Genomic DNA, 24,568 nt, shown 5'->3' on the forward strand with positions numbered 1-24,568 from the left:
AATGTTAGTTTTTAACATAGTGGGAGTCGATGTGTGGCTGTGACGAGTTGGAAAAAAACGAAATAGTTAAGCACTAAATGTGGCGAAGCATTTGGAATTTTTACATCATAATGTCGACTTGATTATGCTACTTACAGTTGTTTGGATACGTGAGATTAATCTTGAAGTAGAGATCGCTTTGGAAAGTACGGTTCTTCTTTTTTAGTTATGGTAATTACTCAGGACCACACAAACTACGCCACACTTAACGGTTCTCGCGTGTTTTACACTATGTGAACAGAGAGTGTGGCTAAACTAACGTTTGGAGATTTTGCGTTAGGGCAAAGCTTTGCGCTGGACAACACTTCCGTTTTCGAATATTGCGATGGATCTTGGATGATAATGAAGGAATGTATGGATTTAAAAGTGCCTTCATTGTTACAAAAGTAACATACACTATTTACAATGTCGCTAAAGCTGAGGTTCAAATGAAATTTACTGTATATTTCCTGGCGTTAAAATTACATCTGGCAGGTTTATACATGCTTATTAGATATTTCCATACAGCAGAACTTAGCATGCTGACGCCTTTGCTTGAAATGCTAAGTTTTGTGGGCTTCTTGAGGTGGTTGTGGGTGATGAAGGGTTTTAAGAGGTAAGGTGTGTAGGTGTGTGTGTTGTATGTGTGTATTGTGTGTGTGTGTGTGTGCGTGCGTGCGTGCGTGTGTGTGTGTGTGTGTGTGTGTGTGTGTGTGTGTGTGTGTGTTTGTGCTGTTTTAGCCTGTGTTTTTCCTCTGACGGAATAATTTGTCATCGAAATTTTTTACACACCAACAGATGAAGCACTTCGGGTCAGTTACAAAACTTGTTACCTCTATATAATTCCTACAAAGTACTGTTAGAAACATTATCAGCAACAGTAAAACCAAACCTGTCCAATCAGGAAACTGTTTATCTACCAGAAAAATCACTCATATGTCAGGTTGTTAACCCTGAACTACCTACAGACAATGGGTTTGAGGAAAGGTTACTTTTTGTGGATCTAACCACAGCGTATGACATGGGCAACGATCATAAGATCTTATGTAAACTATGCAATTCATACACAACCATCACCTACAACTACCAAAAGTGCATTGTATTCCAATTTAGCAATTATAAAGATATTACTGTACCATGTAATGTCCGGCATTACATGTTAAAGTATTTAGATATAGTAGACGTATTGTACTATCTAAATCTTCATCACCTACGGAATGCACTGACTCCGGCTGTGCAGCTTTCATATTTTCATGTATAAAATAATTTACATGTTTTACATCTACTTTTTAAGGTACTACATATTTTTTATTATTTATATTGTTTTATGAAAGGCAAAAAGGATTTATAGACATTGTCTGCGAGTTGGCATTGACTGAAATCAGTGGCAAAAGTAGAAAATTTGTGTCGGACAGGGATTCGAACTTGGGTCTCCTGATTGTTAGGCCGATGCTCTGATCACTAAGCCTCTTTCTTTTAGCTGTTATCACGTCTGCTTGACACGCAGAAAGTCCCTGGTTCGATCCCAAGCAACTACACAGACTACTCAAGGATGCCTCCCGTCGGACTCAAATTCTCTCACACTACGAATTTAGTACCCCTTGTCCATTATCCTCATTAGCATTCTGTATCCTTTCATAACTGCATATGGCCGTGTAACTGACTGAAACCAGTAACACGGTCTGTTTCCTTGCGATTCCGATAAATAAAAAGTTTACCTAACGAAGACATCAACACTATCACATGATGGAGTTTATTGGTACTTTCATTGGAAATTGGTACTGTTTGTGGCGTTTCACGAAAGTAAGGGTAGCTGCAAATTAAAACGTAAAGTCTGACCTCAGGTGAGCGCATTAACGCCTCATCTGTATAACGTATACAGAGGTGTGACCAGTCCACTGGCCATGCTACTTACTCTTTCATTCATGCGGAGGACGTAGTGCTTGTTTTCCAAGCTGTAATGTTTCAATAGGTTGAAACCTTTATGTTCGTTTGATTGCAGCTATGAGAAACATTAACACAGTCAGATTTACAACTACATGCTGGCTACTAGTACTATGTAACATCTGTCCTGTTCACCTCTGTCAAAAGGCGGCTTTCTGCAACATTCACCAGTAAGTTCCTAAAAAGTTCCCCATCACGAGGATTTACTCTCGCTCCTCAGGAAACGCCTCAAATCCAGAATACTGGTATATGAAAGAGGGATCCAAATGCTCTTCATTGAGTTCATCCGCGACGCTGAATGGAAACGTGAGTGGTAAGGCACGAGAACCCGGATTATGAAGCTATTTATAACCCATGTGTTAAAGTTGTATCCTATCATCGTCCTAGGATGCTTAATAGATATTTGACAGGATAAGGTAGGTGCAAATACAACATGCACGAAGTGCGTCGTCTACACTGCCAACACATGCGTCTTTGGTGATATTTAGACACTGAGTCAGATTGCAGATACGTGCCATAGCAGACGGCTTCCTGGTGGTATGAGGAGTCTGCATGAAGCATCCGACGTGGTGCACCAGTGGACCGAGTCTTTCTACATTCTTCTGCAGCCTGGGCCGTTGATTGTCCATACAGTGTAAATAATTACAATTGCACGTACTCATTTATATATATATATATATATATATATATATATATATATATATATATATAAAGTTTTGTTGTTAATAATAATAACATCTCCGAGAAAAGAAATCTACTTGTGTTAAATCGGGCGATCGTGTGGGTCATTCAAGAGACCTTCCCAAGCTGCCTGTTTCCCGAGGTCGTTTTTCGGCACGTAAGAACGTAATGTTTGCTGGAGCTCTTCAGCTAGGATATCTCACGGCATACGTCATGGCTGCTACAGTGGCACTGTGGCGGCGTTCGCCGAGCATCAGCAACATGTCAACGTACTGATTGTATGTGTGTGACATGTTCATCCGACCACAGTAACCGTGGCACATTAAACCCCGTTCGTTTGTGTGGTTGGACCTATCCCATATACGGTCGTGTACGGCGACAGTCGACAGTCTAACAGCACATCGAGGGAGCTTGTCGCTCCGTGACACCTGCCGGCGACGTTACATCTTGTCCACAGCACCTTTAGAAGGCGCGATGCTTTAGGTAGAGCGTGCGGTATTCGCCCCTGAAACTTTGAGGGGTTGTAGCTTCCAAACTAAAAGTGATAGGAATGTATACAGATGGGCAAGTCGCCGAAGTGGCGTCACCCCAGAAGAAGACTTGCACCAGGCAATCAGGTGTAATCGCCCCCCCCCCCCCCCCGGGAGGCTCTCGCGACACGACATTTCAATGAGTCACGTATGAAGTAGCACACGTTTCATTACCTGAACGATGACACATATCGCAACGCGGATTTCGGCTTATGTTAGAGCGTCGAGGGGCACGTATGCCTCTTTTAGTTAATGTTTTTAGCACTGGTATCAAATGAAGTATTGAAATGCGTACTTTTTTTAATGTAACCGTATATTTTTATAACCGCATTCAATAGCTCTAGGGAATTAAAGTAATATAATCTTTGTTGATGTTGACGCTGAAACCTGAAAAAAATCCGAGAAATGTCATAGCATGTGAGAGTACGGTGGCTGGAAACGTCATTTGCGATGTATACACTGCCAAGCAGGAGTCTCGGACCAGGCTGCGTAGTTGTATACCGTAAGGTAGACATGCGCTACGAGAATAAAGCTTTATTTCCCCTTGTACCAAATTGCGACCTAGATGCAGGTTCAACTACGAATGTTATATGTGAAAATAAGACATAGCTACAATCTAGCGTATACAAAGGGCTTTGGAAAACCACTCCATACTTCTATGTTCTCCCACATTTACATTAGTTGAAAGAGAAAATCAACTGTTCATTCTTCAAATATAAAGAGGTCTTATAAGCAGCAAAATTCAACTACTATATTAAATATCTAAATATTAGAAGGAATATTTGACCTCTCTTTTGACATACGAGGCTGTGTGCTTCTTAGAGGTAAAATACATGCTTTCAGACAACTGTCTCTACCTAACCTGCTCTTAAGTATATCGTATGGGAGACATTCGTTGAACTAAACAGTTTATTAAAAATACTTTGGTGACGACGTGTATACCGCAAAATAAATATTCTGCCTAACGGAACGTCGTTTCACGCCGAACATAAGTATGTAATGACAGTGCTACCAGCTAAGTGCAGAACACGCTCTCGAATTATTTGTCTTGCAATGCAGTTTCGCACTCACGTAAATAAAATAAACAATTAACAACAATGATTAGGTAGTCACCCAGACCACATAGTACACGTTTTGTCTTCCAGAAAAATAATTTTGTCCTTTATTTAAGCATGCTGTCAAACTGTTGACCGTTGACAAAGTCACATGTGCAGTCGCCGTTGGAAAGAATGATGAGCATTGTAATTATACTGGATGATATGGTAGAGCATGCTCAGGCGATTCTACGGTACATATCGTCTGGCGTAGTTGACGCTTCGTCGTAGACTGCATCTTTGAGTGCTCCCTTGCAGGCCATTTGACAACAGAATTTCTTTCTTTCCTATGCCCGGGAAAGTTCTCATGCAGTATTTGCGTTGCAACACGGGATGGGTGAACTGGACAACTGTCGTATCGTAGCCACATACACTGTCGAATAGCCAGTGGTACCTTTTCGAGAAGAACGGGCAGAATGTTCGTCTGAAAGCGTGCTTACGAGCGTCCATTTAGAATGCCTGACATGAAGTAAAGGTCCCACAATGTAATTTGTGATGCAACTCCACCGCCGTTGATGTTGCACCTGACGAAGTCGGTGTGGATTTTCGGCTGCCCAGTAAAGCATGTTATGCAAATTTACATTACCGTGATTAGCAAACGTTGCTTATTCGGTTAAGAGCAAATGCAAAAACGTAGGATCGTCTCTCAGTTGCAGAAGGGCAAACCGACAAAATTATGTACGACATTTGAAATCACAGTTGTCGAGTCCCTGATGTAGTGACAGAAAATAGGTATGGAAATTCTGTCATGCAGGATGAAAATGATACTCGTTCGGCTGGTTTCTCATTCCTCGGCAGTATGTCTCGTACCACTGTATGGCTTCATTAGCGTCTTAGGGAGGACAACTTCTTCGTGATCGTTGTCAGGTGCAATCTTCTTTCTTGTCCTCTGTTTGATGTTCAGGCAGGTTGTCTGTACTAGCGTCTTAAGAATTCGTACAATTGCCTGGCGCGTGGGACATTGGCAAACCAGGTAGATAGCCCCATACCGCTGTTCTGTTTTTACGGCATTTCTTTTATCTTCACCGTATAAAAATAAAGCCAACGGCCTTGCCGCAGTGGTAACACCGGTTCCGTCCCATCACGGAAGTTAAGCGCTGTCGGACTGGGCTAGCACTTGGATGGGGGACCATCCGTTCTACCGAGCGCTGTTGGCAAGTGGGGTGCACTAAGCCCTTGTGAGGCAAACTGAGGAGCTACTTAATCGAGAAGTGGCAGCTCCGGTCTCGTAAACTGACATATGGCCGGGAGAGCGGTGTGCTGACCACATGCCCCTTCGTAAACGCATCCAGTGACGCCTGTGGGCTGAAGATGACACGGCGGCTGCTCGGTACCGTTGGGCCCTCCAAGGCCTGTTCGGAAGGAGAGAGCATACAAAAATAGTGTATCCAACTTCTCCTCATTAGTGTACATGTCTGCATGCAACTAATGTTGAAGCGGAAATAAGCGTCCTGCACGCGAACTGGAGGACGTGAAACAGTTAAAGTACCTGGGAAATTTGGTAAGAAAGGATGCCCAATGCACCAGTGAAATTCGACCAAGAATCGCTATGGCCAAAACTGCATTCAATAAAAAGAGGAATCTGCTGACCAGCAAGTTAAGCTTGGAGTTAAGGAAGAATCTGGTGAAGTGCTACACCTGGAGCGTTGCCACCTGCCTCGAGATGACTGGGTGTTTGTGTTGTCCTCATCATTTCATCATCATCCAGGAAAGTGGCGAAAATTGGGCTGAGCAAAGGTTGGGAAATTGTACGGGCGCTGATAACCGCGCTGTTGAGCGCCCCACAAACCAAACATCATCATCATCATCTGGAGCGTTGCACTGTACGGAGCAGACATGGACCATGAGAAAAAGGAAAAAAAAATCCTTCAGAGTTTTGAAATGTGGTGCTGAAGGAGAATGGAAAAGATCAAGTGGACCGATTGGATGACGAATAACGATGTACTGAGAAGTGTAGGAGGGAAGAGAGACATTCTGAATGCAGTTCTTCAGAGGAAGGCCAACTGGATCGGACACAGACACGGAGCGCTCATACACGAAGTCACTGAAGAGAAAATTGAAGGAATAGTAGGACAAGGAAAATGAACAAAGTTTTTGGACAACATGAAAGATACAGCAGACTGAGTTAAGAAGCTGAATACAGTGATCAATGGGATCAGAAATACTCCGTACGAAGACACAGACCTGCCACTAGGCAGAATTATACATATTACTAATCGTGCAGATAAGTAAACAGGAGAATGTGTTAACATTCTGACACAACGTGACACGAGAGCTCTGCTTGGCGGTGTTCGCACCGATAATGCCGATTCCGGCCGCTTCCTCTAATATTCTAGCACATTTCTCGAATTTTGTTACGACAGGTTTCAACGTCAACATGTACAATCGCTATATCACTGTAATTGTCTTCTAAAGACCGATCCAGTGAAGTTGTAAGAAGTATAAGACTCAGTTTAAAGAAAAAAAAAACGTACGTGCTTCAGTCAAATATACACAGGTATGTTTCTCCGGTCCCCGCTAGTTCTACATGAAACGAAAAAATTATAATGAGTGAAAACTCTTTCATTATCTTTCAAAAATAAGTATTTAACTTACATTATTCAGGCGGCAAAAAAGGCACTGCGATCGAAAATTCTGTTGCACTACCGCCACCATATTAAACTTGGTAGTCTTAAAAATTTCCTGAGAATAACACATCTTGGATAACAATATGTGAGAATTAAAATAATTACAATAATATCAAATAACTGAAATCCCGTTACTGCTCTACGAAAATCAAAACCGGAATTACATTCAAGAGACTTGATAGCAAATAAATGAAGGTTTTACAAAACGTAGCGGGTTATTTGCAGTTTGAGTTCAAAGAGGAGTGAACGAGTAACAAGGGAATTAGGTGACCATAAAATCGGTGAAGAAATAGTGATTTCGTAATAAGTGACTGCAGTGCCCGCAGCGCAATCATGAATGCAGAGTAACCAGAACAGAAGCGCAGTTCAAATCGCTGTAACTGTGGAACGGTGAAGTTTGAATTGTCAGTGGAGAAACTGGATTGACCAAACGAAGCTGGAACATGCCCAAAGACGGTACTCATTTCTCTCTTTCTCAGATACTAGAGTCCTCTATAATCCTGCAGCATTTGCTGTGACTGTGATTTTAACTTTGTCGAGCCGACCAGCAGTACCGTAAAAATCCGTTACAGCAAACACAGACAGAGCTTTCACCTACATCACATGTCTTGTGCTTTGGTCACAGAGTGTTATCGTGCTTCCATAAAGGCGATGAATTCCTTAAATTTGGAAATTTTGTCCATCATTTCTAACCACAGCGACGGTGTATCGAGAGAAGCGGATGAAATACGAGTACATTTAACACTGTGTGGGTGCTTTACTGGAACAGAGATACCTCTTTTAATATTATTTGAGATTCCCCGCGGTCATCAGAGGTGTTGAGGAGAAATAGCGTAATCTCTGCTGAATAACAGTTGCCAACTGCGGTGACGGTATTAATCCCGGATTTGGTTACCGTACGTGTCCTTGTGATCTTATGATCCGTGCGGCCGCTGCCCGACGCGCTGTAGGTTTAAATCTCACCGCTTTAGCAGTAGTGCTTGCAGTTGCCCTTTGAGGATACACAGAGAAAGAGCTTACTTGCCTAGACGTCCGACGTTTCCGACCATACTGGTCTAATGCAAACATCGAGCTCTTTAAGCAAAGACCGTCATAGCTCCTCAACAGAAAATATGTGTTATACTGCTTGTTTTAACGTTAAAGTGGATAATGAACACAGTAATACTATATTATACTACTGATAAGTAAATTAAACTGTTTGTTTTAGATGTGTTCAACAAGCAAAAAATTTTACAAATGTGTTGATTAAACTCCTAACAACGCTGTACCGGCACATAAACTTGGAAAACAACAAAGTAAAATATCTCCCATTCTACGAAAAAGCAATCACAAGCAAAAATGTCTTCGATCTTCGATGATGCGCTGGTATGGTTTTTAAATGACACACAAAATTCTATTTGGATCTTGGTGTAAAAACATCTTCAAAATCAATACCAGACGTAGTTTGGTAATAGTGAACAAATTAGTGTTGATTTCTGTCCAGAAGCATTCAAACTCCAGTAATGCGGATAATTATACCTCTGTCATCGATGTCTCCGTTAAAGAAGAACAGTTAATGCTTTTGTGATCTTCACATCGATACTCGTGCGCCCAATCGTTAAGATTTGCACGTACGGACAATGAACACCCGATTTTCGATCTCATGGTATCTGTACATGTTTATGAAGTCATATCTCAGATGAACATCATCCGAGCCAAATGAAAGAATGGTATTCAGAAAAGTAGTGAATCACCCACAACTCAGTCAATGCATTTTTAAAAATTCAAAACTTTTCGGGAGCTTTTTGTACAGTCCTATACTGAAATGACTTAACGGGAGTTGGAACGCCCTATCGGGACAATGTCAAATTTAGTGACATTTGGCTTCCCTGTATATCAGGAACCACCGTAGCCATTGACATGAAACATTTACTGGACATTTAACTGCATGTTCTGAGTCTACTGAACTACAATAATTGTATTTCAGCCACTGCTTTCGGAAATTCAATTTCTTAACTAAACGGTTAAAATTTTGTGTACTTTTTTCTACGTTATCCTAAATAATTTTATTTATGCATAACATTATATTCTTCTTTTAGTTCAGTACACTCGGGATATGTATGTTATTATTCCCTGAAATGAAATGAAATGTCGTATGGCTAATGCCTCCCTTGGGGTAGGCCGGTCGCCTTAGGCATCTCTATTGAGTTGACGCTGTGGGGCGGCGGGTAAAATTTATGGGAAGATTGTTTGTTTTTGTTCGCCATATTTCACACGCGAACCTGGCAACTAATTTTTTGGTCAGCCGGGAAGCGAAGGGAAACATACTGACCTTAGTTTCCTGTCTGCACGGCCACATACTGGTCCAGCCCACTGAAAGAATTGTTTCTATTCTCCTTCTACTTAGCGGAATCAGGACTATGATTTTAAATGGAAGTGTAAAGTTGTAGTACATACATATATTGAGCAAAGTCTCTCACGTACAACACTTTGAAATTCACTATGCTTAACTGACAGTAAATCTTCCTATAATAAATAGCACAACTAGCAGTTCAGAGGCGCTCTCTTCAGTAAGATTCTACCAGATTGTCTTTCACCCTGACTAATAATACTCAAATCAATGAAATAAATACTCGCCATAAAAGTGGAAATAATAGACGCCACTTGCCACGCGGATTTGTAATTATCGCGGACGGCACACTAACAGTTACTTTGGTGAATTCTAAGCGATACAGGACGGTGTACAGTCCTCGCGAATTCACTATCCGTTTTTAGCGCAAATACGCGATTTGTCACAATTTGTCTCTGACGTCATCCGAGGCAGAGCTCGATCCGACGTTTAACAGACGTGGATCTTACAGTGGCTGAGTGCAAAGTGAACCTCTCTACTGCCTCTCAGGGCTGTATTTATATAGGTGCGGCAGCGGACGACCCAGGGAATATCTGTTGTCTACTGTCTTAACACACGGCAGCAGCCTCAGGACGACCGCTTTCTCAGACAAATAATCTTCAATAACATAGTTATAAATTAATTCAGAATCTTATTAATTTTTACATGTATTTAGGTAGGTTGTTTAAAAGCACAGAAAAAGTTTCAGCTCATCTGAATAAAATATTTGCCTTCTAGAAGTTTTATAGTGGAACTAACGGTAGTAGATCGTTACCTCTGAAACATATCTTTACTAGAACTTGTATTGAATGTTGTTATTATTAAAGTTCTAAAACTTGGTGTAGCTCTATTATTTAGTAGGTTTTACAATTTACTGTAACCTAAATTCTCTACCAATAAAATTACAGGTACTTAATCTTCTGCAGTTGGGTATATTTTAGCTACAAATCTGGTTTTTATTAAATTACTCAAAAACAATAATAGGTAGTTTGACGTGGTCTCTTAGTTACGATTGTTAGGGTGAACTTAAGTATAAAACCAATTTTTACGTTTCTAAGTCCAGTTTTTAGCGCCTTCCATTTTTCTTAAAAACGTGGATTCCGCGTGCAGTTTTCGTTCTTTAGCTTTGAAACTTGCACGAGTTATTTATGAGCTCCATAGGCACATTCTGACCAGATCTGGCTTTCTAGCTTTATTATTTAGCGCCACTATTTTTTTTTCTTAAACGGCATTTTTACGGAAACTATCAAGTCTAGGTACATAAAAACTTGATATTTGAAACATTATTACAATAAACTAAGAGTTAACAAAGTTTTATGTAAATTTTAACTTTTAATTTTATACTTCATTGTGGTGCAATACTTGTGGGCTACGCGTGAAGGTGACGTGGCGCTCCCCTCTGTATCTCACACACTATACAGCGCTTGTTTTGTTTCAACGCCACTTTGGCTACTTGCGTGTCGATGGGGATGAGATGATGATTAGGACAACATAACACCCAGTTCCTTAGAGGAGAAAATCTCCGACCCAGCTGGTAATCGAACCTGGGCCACTTGGTATGATAGTCCGTCGCGCTGACCACTCAGCTATCGGAGCGGATTACTCCCTGAAAGTTTAAATACTCTACTACAAGTGGTCTTTGAGATTTAGGGAAAAATGCAACAGACAATGTAGATTAGATTAGATTAGATTAATACTAGTTCCATGGATCATGAATACGATATTTCGTAATGATGTGGAACGAGTCAAATTTTCCAACACATGACATAATTAAGTTAATTTAACAACATAGTTAGGTTAATATAAAAACTTTTTCATTTTTTTGTGTTTTTTATTTTTATTTTTTTATTTTTAATTTTTTAAAATAGTTTTTTTGTTTTTTTTTAATTTGTATCTAATAATTCCTCTATGCAGTAGAAGGAGTTGTCATTCAGAAATTCTTTTAATTTCTTCTTAAATACTTGTTGGTTATCTCTCAGACTTTTGATACTATTTGGTAAGTGACCAAAGACTTTAGTGGCAGTATAATTCACCCCTTTCTGTGCCAAAGTTAGATTTAATCTTGAATAGTGAAGATTATCCTTTCTCCTAGTATTGTAGTTACACACACTGCTATTACTTTTGAATTGGGTTTGGTTGTTAATAACAAATTTCATAAGAGAGTATATATACTGAGAAGCTACTGTGAATATCCCTAGATCCTTAAATAAATGTCTGCAGAATGATCTTGGGTGGTCTCCAGCTATTATTCTGATTACACGCTTCTGTGCAATAAATACTTTATTCCTCAGTGATGAATTACCCCAAAATATGATGCCATATGAAAGCAACGAGTGAAAATAGGCGTAGTAAGCTAATTTACTAAGATGTTTATCACCAAAATTTGCAATGACCCTCATTGCATAAGTAGCTGAACTCAAACGTTTCAGCAGATCATCAATGTGTTTCTTCCAATTTAATCTCTCATCAATGGACACACCTAAAAATTTGGATTATTCTACCTTAGCTATATGCTTCTGTTTAAGGTCTATATTTATTAATGGCATCATACCATTTACTGTACGGAACTGTATGTACTGTGTCTTATCAAAATTCAGTGAGAGTCCGTTTACAAGGAACCACTTAATAATTTTCTGAAAGACAGTATTGACAATTTCATCAGTTAATTCTTGTTTGTCAGGTGTGATTACTATACTTGTATCATGAGCAAAGAGAACTAACTTTGCCTCTTCATGAATATAGAAGAGCAAGTCATTAATATATATTAAGAACAACAAAGGACCCAAGACTGACCCTTGTGGAACCCCATTCTTGATAGTTCCCCAGTTTGAGGAATGTGCTGATCTTTGCATATTATGAGAACTACTTATTTCAACTTTCTGCACTCTTCCAGTTAGGTACAAATTAAACCATTTGTGCACGGTCCCACTCATGCCACAATACTTGAGCTTGTCTAGCAGAATTTCATGATTTACACAATCAAAAGCCTTTGAGAGATCACAAAAAATCCCAATGGGTGGTGTTCGGTTATTCAGATCATTCAAAATTTGATTGGTGAAAGCATATGGGGCATTTTCTGTTGAAAAACCTTTCTGGAAACCAAACTGACATTTTGTTAGTACTTCATTGTTACAGATCTGTGAAGCTACTCTTGAATACATAACTTTTTCAAATATTTTGGATAAAGCTGTTAGAAGGGAGATTGGACAGTAATTGTTGACATCAGATCTATCCCCCTTTTTATGCAAAGGTATAACAATAGCATATTTCAGTCTATCAGGGAAAATGCCCTGTTCCAGAGAGCTATTACACAGGTGGCTGAGAATCTTACTTATCTGTTGAGAACAAGCTTTTAGTATTTTGCTGGAAATACCATCAATTCCATGTGAGTTTTTGCTTTTAAGCAAGTTTATTATTTTCCTAATTTCAGAGGGAGAAGTGGGTGAGATTCCAATTGTATCAAATTGCATAGGTATGGCCTCTTCCATTAACAGCCTAGCATCTTCTAATGAACACCTGGATCCTACTATATCCACAAATTTAGAAAATGATTATTAAAAATATTTTCAACTTCTGACTTTTTGTTCGTAAAGTTTTCATTCAATTTGATGGTAATACTGTCTTCCTGTGCTCTTGGTTGACCTGTTTCTCTTTTAATAATATTCCAAATTGTTTTAATTATATTATCAGAGTTGCTGATTTCAGACATAATACACATACTTCTGGATTTTTTAATAACTTTTCTTAATATAACATAGTAGTTTTTATAATGTTTGATAGTTTCTGGGTCACTGCTCTTTCTTGCTGTCAGATACATTTCCCTTTTCCGGTTACAAGATATTTTTATACGCTTAGTAAGCCATGGTTTGTTATCAGGTTTCTTACGAGTATATTTAACTATTTTCTTGGGGAAGCAGTTTTCAAATGCATTTACAAAAATGTTATGAAATAAATTATATTTTAAATTGGCATCAGGTTCACGGTACACCTCATCCCAGACTAACTGGTGTAGGCTTTCCCTGAAATTTGCAATTGTTAAATCGTTGACTGAACGTACTACTTTGGAGGACTGTTTAGTATTGCTGAATGGAGCTATGTCATATATTGTAACTAGCTGTGCACCATGATCAGAAAGACCATTCTCAACAGGCTGAGCATTTATCTGGTTAAACTTATCTTGGTCTATAAAGAAGTTATCTATCAGTGAGCTGCTATCCTTTACCACCCGGGTAGGAAAATCAATAAAGGGTGTCAAATTGAAAGAACCAAGTAATACTTCAAGGTCATTTTTCCTATTACCCTCTTTCAGAGAATCTACATTGAAGTCCCCACAAATAATAATTTGCTTCCCCCTGTCTGACAGATAGCAAAACAAGGAGTCCAAATTTTTCAGAAATAGATGAAAATATCCTGATGGGGACCTATATACAGTTACAATTATAAATGTGCCTTTATTTAATTTAAGCTCACAGGCACATGCTTCTATATGTTTCTCTACACAAAACTTTTTTGTTTCTATACTTTTTGCACAATGATAACTTTTGACATATATGGCAACTCCTCCTTTCTCCATATTTTCTCTCATTACATGTGCAGAGAGCTTATATCCACTTACATTTACCTTATCCATATCAGTAACAATGTGATGCTCAAACAGGCATAGTATATCTATTTCATCCTCAGCTTCTAAATCTTCTAAACAAACCAGAAGCTCATTTATCTTATTCTTTAAACTCCCAATATTTTGATGAAATATACTTACATTATTTTTAATTATACTTTTATGAGAACCTTTCCTTATTCTAACATTTGCAGTACTCTCCTGTCTGAGTTTCTCATTGTGCTTAGGCCTAGTTGCTATACCAGTGGTCACATGGTGTTCAGAGAGGCAGATTATGTCAACTGGGTTGGATGACTTTAATTCATCAATGCAATTACCTAGGACTGAGATACAACTTGGTGGAGATAAAATTTCTGGTGATTGGTGAAAATTTATAATTGACAGCTGTGATTGGTGATCCAATGTGCTAGAATTGTGCTGTTTAATTTCTTTCCTAAACTGAAGATTTGTTTCAATACTGACCTCGTAGAACTTGACATCTTTCTGTCTTACCTATCCTAAAAGAGGTGCTTCTCCAACACCTGTAACCACTGGTATTTTACCATTCATGGCAGTGCCTCCCCCCCTTAAATTTCCTGCTATTAGCCCAGCCAGTTTCCCCTTCCCTTTCCTGTTGAGATGTAGGCCGTGCCTGGTATAGTCCCACCTACTGAGAGAATCAACAGGAACCACACCGATATGAGCCCCCGCACCCGACCCAAGCAGCCGTTCCACCTCCAAATTAACTCACCCAACAAAAGAGTTCAAATGAGGCTGGTCATGGCGTCTCAGGACAGATACAAATTCAACATTAGTGTGTCTCGATGCCGACGCAATCTTTACCACGTCACACTCTATGCTGTACCCACGATCTCTGTCGATGCTGTTCCCTGGCCCTCCCACAATAACCACGGTGTCTTCCCTGGTAAATCCTTTACAGAGTGAACCTAAATCCTCTGTCACCTGATCCAGACTAGCACTTGGTTTGAAAAAAATTGTGACCTGGTATTCTGGTCCTAATTCCTCCTGCAGAAGTTGGCCTACACCTCTGCCATGAGAACTACCTAACAACAAAACTCTCTTCCTTTTCGATGGCTTTCCTACATTCTTTTTCAATTTCCTATTGAAAGTTTGTTGTGTCCTGTCTACACTTACCTCTGCTTGAGGCTCATCAGTTTCTAACTGAAGCAAATTTTCAGGAACAGCTTTTAAAGTTTCAAAAGACTAACTCACTTAATACATGCTTCATTTTTTGTTGTTAGTCACTCGGAAGCACCCTGCACCATAATGTATATCATCCTCTTGATCTTTTTCCAAGTTTTTTCTTCTTTTCTTCTTTCTGGACTCCTTAGTGGCCAACTGTGCTGCATACTCTGCTTTATCAGTGCAAACCTTGTCCATCCATTCAAGTTCTCTGATGCAGTTTGTTCCAGGATTAATTCCAATATGCTGTAGCACTTTCACCCTACCAATGTTGTCATCATTAAAAGCAATAACAGCATCACTGACCTCCCACTTTTTAGTGCCTTCATTCCAATAATAACACTTTTTTTGGTAAGCGAGTCCATATAAGATTACTGAACGACTCATTGGGATTATGAATTTGACCATGCAGACACTTCTTCAGTAATTCAGGATTTGCCAGGCCTCACTAAATACGTTTTATGATATCCATGACTACTGCTGGGATGGAATGCTTATGGTTGTATGAACTGTTTGAGTACTGGGCATTACGGTAATTGCACCATGAATCAGGTCCAGGAGGGAAAAGGTGGTGTTCTGGTTTTTCATTACTTGAACTGCCTGCTTCATTTTCAGCAAATCCTCAGTATTATATCTAACGGCCATCCCATAATACTGCTGTAGTTCATCAATCATTTTGTCTCTCAGCCTGTCTCTTATGGTTTTACTATCAGGAAGTTCTTGTCTCTCAAACTTAGTTTCAACTTCCTCAACCTGGTGCCCATCCTCTTCTGGGCATGACCTTTATAACACAGTAATCCACAGCCTTCTACATAAAAATTACCGATTTTATTAGATCTTGGCCCAGATAATCCGTTGGCACGTATGTTACTTTTTTTTAGTATTAGGTTCTTTTTTCGGTATTATAATCTTACATATCATCGCTATTGCAAGTTTTGTTTGTTTGTTGGTTGGTTGTAAATTCTGAGCTCTATATTTGGTTGGAAATAATTTTTTGTGTGACCTGTATTGAAGTGTTTGTTTTTTAGTGTGTTACATGTTGCTCTAGGGGCAAAATTGCAATTCTGTTGAACATTGCTTTGAAAAGTATATATTTAAGTGGATTAGGACGACAGTGATTTTTGTTAATGATGTGGTCTGTAGTGGCTGATTTTCCGTGTACTTCTAATCTATGTTTGTTGTTTATTTAATTTATTTTCAAATCAAGATAATTTATAGAGCCAATTGTTTCATTTTCTATGGTACAGTTTGTTTTTGGATGTAAGTATCTAAATTTTTGGTGTAGTCCTTGGATATCAGCATACTTACCATTTACTAGCAATAGTGTATCGTCTATAGACCTTTAGTAACATCTGATTTTTGAACTAAAAAAAAAATTCTTGTATTTATGAATATGTCTGCAGTCGTTCCTGATACACTGTTGTCTATTGCAACCCTATCTGCTTGAGTGCAGTTTTTTTTATTAAATTCAAAATAATTTTGAGAGAGTATGTGGTTTGGAAGTTCTATGAATTCATGGACGACTATGATAGATGTTCTTCTTTATTGAAGAATGTTCTCTGTATGATATCTGTGTTTTCCATAAGTGAAATTTGGTTTTTAGGCTTGTAATAAGGACTGAGATTAATTTCGCAGTTTTTGGGATTTGTATGGTTTAAGATTTGTGTCTTTTATGATGTACTTTTCTTGAATGTAAATGAGTTTTTTTACTTGAAAGGTAGGTTTGGCTATCTATGCAGGTTGTAATGGGACAGATTGGGATTTGTATTTACATATTTTTGGCTGAGCATGTGGTAGTGAGGTTTGTGTGGATTCTTGATAATGTATTCTTCTTTTCTTGGTGTGTAAGAATTACATTACAATTCTTATGGCCATTTTGGTTCGGATGATTATGTTGTATTTCTGTAATGTTATTGTTTTGAAAAAAAAATCATTACATTATTTATATAGTCAGCCCAATCGATAATAATTAAAGTATTTCATTTATCGGATTTGAGTGCTGTTACATCTTGAGTGGTTAAACTTCTATAGTCACATCATACACACAGACCTCGTGTTACATGGGAACGATTATGAAAATCGCTTCCGTCTATCCCCGTTAAGATATTGTTATTTTCTGTCATGTCTGATGTATGTAGAGGTACATCTCTATGTAAAAGCATTGGTATGTTCCATCTCTGCTAAAGACTATGAGATTTGGTCATTGACGGTAAGTACAAAACCCAAGATGTAGAAGAAGTTCAGAACACATTTAAATTGGCAGAAATATGAAGCGAAATTAATGATTTGTTATTTTGAGATAAGAGGTATTATTTGAACCTGCCTTGGAATGATTTTCGGGAAGCTATTTGATATCACTCGACAGAAAATTGTTTGCCTGGCACCACGTATTTGAACTTCAAAAGAAATTGCACTCACGAGATATAAGTCATGTCAAAGCAACACTAAAACTTAAGACAAAGGAAATCCTGGGAGAATACTACGAGAAATATAAGAGGGTGCCTGGTGACACAACTGCGAACACATAGGGAAAGCTGCGTTCAAACAGAATAAATTGCACTCGTGAATATCAGCAATGATGATGAAGCATAACTGAAGCAAATTTAGCAAAGAAGAAACGGAAAAACGTTGTATACATCAAACTATTCTCTTGATAACAACAGTCTATGACCCAATAGTCACCATTAGCCGAACCAGCATCAAACGATCAGTACGAGCTCTACCAGTCTCTGCAAGTACGGATCATATTTCCTCTAGTGAGACGCTTTCCCTCCGGCAAGCGTTCCCGCTGAAAGCCAACTGTTTCTCCAAAACACGTAATCCACTATCAGACCCCTACTAAACCTATCTGACCTCTCTGGCTAACGACTTCTGTGTATATCCACAAGGTCAAAGATTTAGATTTGTGCCATCGGTCTTCAAAGAGTCTTATCACTGATATCTTTCCACTCTGAGTTTTAATCCCAATATTCATCGTTTATTTTATATCCGTCACTGCTTGTTCGATGTATAGATTGAACAGTAGGGGCGAAAGACAACACCTCTTTCTTACATACTTTTTAATCCGAGCATTTCGTTCCTTGCCTTACAGCCTTATTGTTCCCTTTATATTCTTTGAACATTGTGCCTGATTGTGGAAGTTTGATATCCGAGTAAAATAAATACTACTACCATTACTATATCAGGAGTAGGGAAAAACATTGCTTCAACTTACTAACACCAGTCCTTTCTCCACTTTCGTCTCTTGTTATTCTTTTAAAGTAAAGGCAAGTTTCAATACATATGTCGTGTTCAAAAATGGGTCGGCCCAATATTAAGCCGATGCGGAAGTTTTCATGTAGAAGGGAAGGTCGAGAGGTCGATGAGGACGGCAGTACAGATACAGGGTTCTGCAATGCAATTGGGAGGGGAAACTGCACTTTTGTAGCGTATGTGATAAAGTCTTGACGAAATTCATAGCGGTGTTGCTAACACAATGATGAATAGTTATCGTTATCGTTTGCAGCATACAGATCTGCTAGTAGAAGTGAAAGCAATTCTGTTATGTTCTGATTCAGATGGTCATCGGGAGATATATCGGCCCTAATTATTCCCACAGCTGTTGAAGGACGTGGGAAGGAGGAGGGAGACAACCAATAACTGCTTCCAGATGGTCCAATAAATTTTAGAATAGTTTACGATTCTGCATTATTGCATTTTTCGATTGTGCTGTTACAGCTAGTTGAGCGTACGTCTAATCACGTAGCTCATAGCGTTACGGGGTGAACACTGCACCAGCCTCCAATCTCACAGACAAGAAATGTTACTATCACGCACAGATAGAACCCGCCTCCGAACAAAGAATTATATGCAGCTCAAAATGATTCCCATCTCACCGGGCATAATGATGTCCACCTGTCCAATGAAGTAGAAAATGTGTCTCTATGTGGGAGACCACTGATCTAAAATTAGAGCAATCCATTCTCAATAACGTCAAATTACTACGTCTTTTGTATTTATACGTTGTCGTTATTCAGGAAAAGGTACCATATGTTCCCGATCATATTTTGCATCATGCTTCGTTGAAACGTTGTAGTAGATAACATTCTCGTCGTTCCACTCTTCTCTTTTCCACTTTTTCCAATGGCTCCGTGTTTCACTGTGACATTTTGCAATTGATTTTAACTTTTAACTTATGAGATCGACAGGAAGTGCAAAATGGCTAAGAAGGGATGGCTAGACGACAAATGTAAGGATGTAGAGGCTTATCTCACTAGGGGTAAGATAGATACAGCCTACAGGAAAATTAAAGAGACCTTTGGAGAAAAGAGAGCCTCTTGTATGAATATCAAGAGTTCAGATGGACACCCAGTTCTAAGCAAAGAAGGGAAAGCAGAAAGGTGGAAGGAGTATATAGAGGGTCTATACAAGGGCGATGTACTTGAGGACAATATTATGGAAATGGAAGAGGATGTAGATGAAGATGAAATGGGAGATACGATACTGCGTGAAGAGTTTGACAGAGCACTGAAAGACTTGAGTCGAAACAAGGCCCCCGGAGTAGACAACATTCCATTGGAACTACTGACGGCCTTGGGAGAGCCAGTCCTGACAAAACTCTACCATCTGGTGAGCAAGATGTATGAAACAGGCGAAATACCCTCAGACTTCAAGAAGAATATAATAATTCCAATCCCAAAGAAAGCAGGCGTTGACAGATGTGAGAATTACCGAACAATCAGTTTAATAAGCCACAGCTGCAAAATACTAACACGAATTCTTTACAGACGAATGGAAAAACTAGTAGAAGCCGACCTCGGGGAAGATCAGTTTGGATTCCGTAGAAATACTGGAACACGTGAGGCAATACTGACCTTACGACTTATCTTAGAAGAAAGATTAAGGAAAGGCAAACCTGCGTTTCTAGCATTTGTAGACTTAGAGAAAGCTTTTGACAATGTTGACTGGAATACTCTCTTTCAAATTCTAAAGGTGGCAGGGGTAAAATACAGGGAGCGAAAGGCTATTTACAATTTGTACAGGAAGTTATAAGAGTCGAGGGACATGAAAGGGAGGCAGTTGTTGGGAAGGGAGTAAGACAGGGTTGTAGCCTCTCCCCGATGTTATTCAATCCGTATATTGAGCAAGCAGTAAAGGAAACAAACGAAAAATTCGGAGTAGGTATTAAAATCCATGGAGAAGAAATAAAAACTTTGAGGTTTGCCGATGACATTGTAATTCTATCAGAGACAGCAAAGGACTTGGAAGAGCAGTTGAACGGAATGGATGGTGTCTTGAAGGGAGGATATAAGATGAACATCAACAAAAGCAAAACGAGGATAATGGAATGAAGTCGAATTAAGTCCGGTGATGTTGAGGGTATTAGATTAGGAAATGAGACACTTAAAGTAGTAAAGGAGTTTTGCTATTTGGGGAGCAAAATAACTGATGATGGTCGAAGTAGAGAGGATATAAAATGTAGACTGGCAATGGCAAGGAAAGCGTTTCTGAAGAAGAGAAATTTGTTAACATCGAGTATAGATTTAAGTGTCAGGAAGTCATTTCTGAAAGTATTTGTATGGAGTGTAGCCATGTATGGAAGTGAAACATGGACGGTAAATAGTTTGGACAAGAAGAGAATAGAAGCTTTCGAAATGTGGTGCTACAGAAGAATGCTGAAGATTAGATGGGTAGATCACATAACTAATGAGGAGGTACTGAATAGGATTGGGGAGGAGAGGAGTTTGTGGCACAACTTGACCAGAAGAAGGGATCGGTTGGTAGGACATGTTCTGAGGCATCAAGGGGTCACCAATTTGGTGGGTTGCGGTAGGTACTGGGAGATGAAGAGGCTTGCGCAGGATGGAGTAGCATGGAGAGCTGCATCAAACCAGTCTCAGGACTGAAGACCACAACAACAACAACATATGTCAGAAACTACATTTTGCATCTCCAGCTATCGTGGCTGTTATTCAATGAATTACGAATAATCAGTTTACCCACACCTTCAAATTTCACAGACGGAAAAATAAATCACAAAACCAAGAAGGAGTTGTGCGACATAATCTAAAGTTGCTAGACGTGTTTCTAGGTCTGATAGACGGTCTGTTCGTATTTCGCACCAGTTGCATAAGTGGGTCGCTAGTGGCGGCGCTGTTTGGATGAAAATCAGTTTTGTGTTTAATACATATTGTAACGATCATAGAAAAAAAGGGCTTGAGCGTCAGTTACTTTTGAGATTGGACTTGGTGAGTTGATGTTAGTCAAGAATTCTTTTAAAGCTATAAAGATGTAATTATCACAGAGTTTGAAGTAGTTCGCGTGATAAGGATACAATAAGCTGGATGTTCCTTCTGTGATATTGTAGAAAGACTGGGCAGGAATGTAGCCACTGTAGATGGTTGCTGGCAGAGGTGGTCACGAAAATGTACGGTCACAGGAAGACCGGGCTCCGGACGGCTACGTGACACTACCGAGAGGGAACACCATCGTGTCCGGTGTATGGCCCCGGTGCATCGAACTGCACCTACAGCAGCAGTTTGAACACTTGGCGCTCCAGTCACATAACGAAGTGTTACAGATTGGTTACTTTGACAGCTCCTAGCCAGACACCCTGTAGTGTGCATTCCACTGACTCAGAACCACCACCATTTGCGACCTCAGGGGTGCCAATAGAGAGCTCATTGGATAGCAGAGTGGAGCTCTATTCTGTTTTCTGCTGAAGGCTGGTTCCGCCTTGGTGCCAATCAAGGCCGTGTGTTGGCTAGAAGAGGGCCGGTTGAGGGCCTGTAACCAACCAGTCTGCGTACTAGACATACACTGGACCTACAGCTGGAGTTATGGTCTGGAGCGCTCTCGTGGTTATCCCATGCACCATGACTGCAAATTCGTTTTTGGATCTGGTGATTCGACCTATTGCATTGTCGTTGATGAACAGCTTTTCAGTAAGTGTTTTCCAAAGTTATAACGCTCGCCCACATACTGTTGTTCTAACCCAACATGCTCTATAGACTGCCTACATGTTGCCTTGGCCTTGCTGGTTCATCAGATCTGTCTGCAATGGAGCACATACGGGACATCGTCGGACGACAACTCAGCGTCATCCACAGGCAGCCTTAACAGTCCATGTATTGACCGATCAAGTGCAACAGGCATGGAACTCCATCCCACAAACTGACTTCTGTCACCTGTGTAATGCATGTTTGCATTTAATATTCTGGCAGTCACGCCGGTTATTAATATACCAGCATTTCGCATTTGGAATGGCTTTCTTCACTCTTACGTTAAACTGTGATCTTGATTTATTAATCCCATAAAGGTGTTACCTAGACAAATGTATTCCCAAAATTTCTTTACTCCACAGTAATTATTTTTTGGCGTTGTGATACTTTCTCCGACAGTGGCTGTCGCGTAACATTTCAGCAACAGCGAACCATAAGCTGTGAAGGCACTGAGCGTTGTGAATGCAGAAAGATTGTCGGTGTGTTAAATACCGGCGTCCAAAGTAAGTATCGCGAGATGTACATTGTGAGTCTCGTAATTTAGATTTCGTATGAGGATCGTAATCATAATAACCATAAAGTCCGAACTGCCGCATCAGACAGTAATCGGCGTAGTATTCTCACTGACAACACAGAACATTTTAAACCGAAATATTTAATCAGATCTGAAGCGTGAAAGTATCATTTTTGCCGAAGAATATGTTATGGCGTTACTTTTTGTGGAATATACGAGGGCTGTTCAGAAAGTAAGCTCCGATTGATCGCGAAATGGAAACGACTATGATAATCCGATAAAGCTTTGCACAGATGTGTTGGGCAGTGTCTCTAGAATGACCCTAGATAGAATCACGTCACTCCTCTCATTTCTGAGCTCACAGTGATCGCGTAAAGTTGTCTAGAGAATAATGTCTCCCGCCAAGTACGAGGACCTGGTGAGAAATTTCGCCTGAACCTATACAGCCAACATTACATAACTGTCGTGCAGTTTCTTCTACAAGGCAATATTCTCAGCCGCATTCTGAAGGGGCAATGAAGATGCTCCTGCATCGTTTTCAATTGGAAATGTTTGACTACCCACAATACAGCCCGTAATTGACTCCCCCTGCGTTTCATCTCTGCTCACATGAACCGCTGGCTATGAATACAACATTTTGGCACAGAAAACGAGCTGTAGGCCAGCGTAGAGAATTGGCGGAAAGCACTGGCGGCTGTCTTTTATGATGAGGGTATTGGAAAGTTGGTACAACGCTACGACAAATGTCTTAGTCAGAACGGCAACTACGTAGAGAAGTAGCTGGATGGTGTAGCTAACTGTTAAAAATAAAACATTTCTAATTTTCACTGTGGTTCCCATTTCGTGATCAATCGGAGCTTACTTTCTGAACAGCCCTCGTACAATGAAGGAGTTGTAACACGCGTTTAAGTCTTTCAGAATGCAGGAGTCGTGAACTGGTATAGGAATTATTTCTCAGAACTGCGGTAACTGACATCGTAAAGATGTGCGCATTCCGCCGTTGCGCGGTGCCTCTAGTTGAGGGCGGTATGCTGGCGACCTATCGTACTGACGGCCTCGATAGTGCCCTCAGTCACGCAGCAGGCCCGAACAATGCTTAAAGGACCGTATCGCCATGCGGCTGGCGATCTGAATGAGACCAAATTGCAGAGGCGACCGTCACCAATCTACCATGTCCCGTGTTTCTGAAATAAGTGGTCTGTTTTCAAATATAACAACGCTATTTTCAGACATTCTGATTACTCTGTAAATAGACAGGCAATCCTCTCACGTAGACTGTTAAGAACCTGATAAGATATGGGGAAATAAGTATTTCAAATTGCAGTCTTTTCTTATGCCCCATCTACAACAAGGGTTTTGGGATCATTACTTTTCAAAATATATATATATATAAATGACCTAGTAGATAGTGTCGGAAGTTCCATGCGGCTTTTCGCGGATAACGCTGTAGTATAAAGAGGAGTTGCAGCATTAGAAAATTGCAGTGTAATGCAGGAAGTTCTGCAGCGGTCAGGCACTTGTTGCAGGGAGTGGCAACTGATCCTTAACAAAGACAAATGTAATGTATTCAGAATACATAGAAAAAACGATCCATTATTGTATGATTATATGATAGCAGAATAAAGACTGCTCTCAGTTACTTCTGTAAAATATCTGGGAGTATGCGTACGGAACGATTTGAAGTGGAATGGTCATATAAACTTAATTGTTGGTAAGGCGGGTGCCAGGTTGAGATTCATTGGGAGAGTCCTTAGAAAATGTAGTCCATCAAAAAAGGAGGTGGCTTACAAAACACTCGTTCGACCCAGACTTGTCTTGCTCATCAGTGTGGGATCCGTACCAGGTCGGGTTGACAGAGGAGATAGAGAAGATCCAAAGAAGAGCGGCGCGTTTCGTCACAGGGTTATTTGGTAAGCTTGATAGCGTTACGGAGATGTTTAGCTAACTCAAGTGGCAGACTCTGCAAGAGAGGCGCTCTGCATCGCGGTGTAGCTTGCTGTCCAGGTTTC

The sequence above is a fragment of the Schistocerca cancellata genome, chromosome 1 (genome assembly GCF_023864275.1).
Source record: "Schistocerca cancellata isolate TAMUIC-IGC-003103 chromosome 1, iqSchCanc2.1, whole genome shotgun sequence".
NCBI classification, from domain to species: domain Eukaryota; kingdom Metazoa; phylum Arthropoda; class Insecta; order Orthoptera; family Acrididae; genus Schistocerca; species Schistocerca cancellata.